Genomic DNA, 1,144 nt, shown 5'->3' on the forward strand with positions numbered 1-1,144 from the left:
AGAGAAATAAAGAAAGAAAGTAAAAAAAGGGAGAGAAAGAAAATCTTTAGAAAGATTCGTTAAGAACACGAAAGAAAACTCTCTCCCTCCCTCCCTTCCGTTTTTTTTCCTTCTTCTTCTTCTTTTTCTTTTCTTTTCTTTTCCTTTCTTTGTTTTTCATTTCTTTTTTCTTTCTGAAAACTTCGAAAAAGGGTTAAAACTTAAACAGGGTGCATTTCGTTAAATTCATTGATGCGATAGCTACATAGATACAAATTGAATGAGATAGCGAGTGGTATTAAAAACGGCGGGTAATGAAAGTCAGGTAATTAGTCGACGATGTCTCTTTCGAAGCGAGTGCGCTTGAAAGATTAAATGGAAGATTAATTTCAGGGACGAGTAATTAATGAACGATGAATTCTCATCGATCGACAACGATGGGCGGACGACCAACGTTCGTAAAGTCTGCAGGTAAATTCATATTTTCTATCGAGTTTCGTCTTGATACTCCATTCAATATTAACCTAAATAAATCGTAAATGTAGAAGGAAACGTGCAAACGTACACCGAACGAGGACATATATTTATAAACACAAATGCAAATTTGAAAGGTGGAAGAAAGGAAAGAAAGAAGGAAGGAAGGAAGGAAGGAAGGAAGTGGTAGAAAATGTGAGAAGGGAGAAAGGAAGTAAAGACGGTAACGCAAGTATCGTACATCGTACCTAATCCCTAGTAAAGCCTACGATCTACGGAGGAGCAGCAATAGGAGCCGCCCCTCCTATGCATCATTAATAACGAGGCCTCTTGCTCCGGTATCGTGGTAACTGGGTATAAGAAAAAGTAATTATCGATATACAAACGACGGGGCTGCTGTTACTACAGTTACCGCTAACGTTGCTGCTGCTGCTGCTGCTGTTGCTGCTGTTTAGGAAAGAAAGAATCCAGAATATTCTTTCCATCTCGTAAAAAACATCTACCCTGAACGTTAATTCTCCCACCAGTAGGGGAACGTTTCCTCCACATCTCGATAGCTAATTAAGCAGAACTCAATGGAATAAGTGTGTAAGAAAGAAAAGGATAGAACCGAGAAAGAGAGACAGAGAAACAGAGAAGGACCAACCGATGTCCTTTTTCCTTTCTTTCAACCATTTTGATCTTCCTTTTT

The 1,144-nt window shown here is 38.8% G+C and overlaps 1 long non-coding RNA gene across 1 annotated transcript; it reads left to right on the plus strand.

Moving 5' to 3' along the window:
* The first annotated feature begins 373 nt into the window (after positions 1–373).
* Positions 374–600, plus strand: LOC122513976. The gene is made up of 2 exons (XR_006302916.1): positions 374–450; positions 525–600. It is a non-coding gene; the product is annotated as an uncharacterized LOC122513976 (long non-coding RNA).
* Positions 601–1,144: the final 544 nt, after the last annotated feature.

The sequence above is a fragment of the Polistes fuscatus genome, unplaced genomic scaffold (assembly GCF_010416935.1).
Source record: "Polistes fuscatus isolate 324 unplaced genomic scaffold, CU_Pfus_HIC Scaffold13, whole genome shotgun sequence".
Taxonomy (NCBI): Eukaryota; Metazoa; Arthropoda; class Insecta; order Hymenoptera; family Vespidae; genus Polistes; species Polistes fuscatus.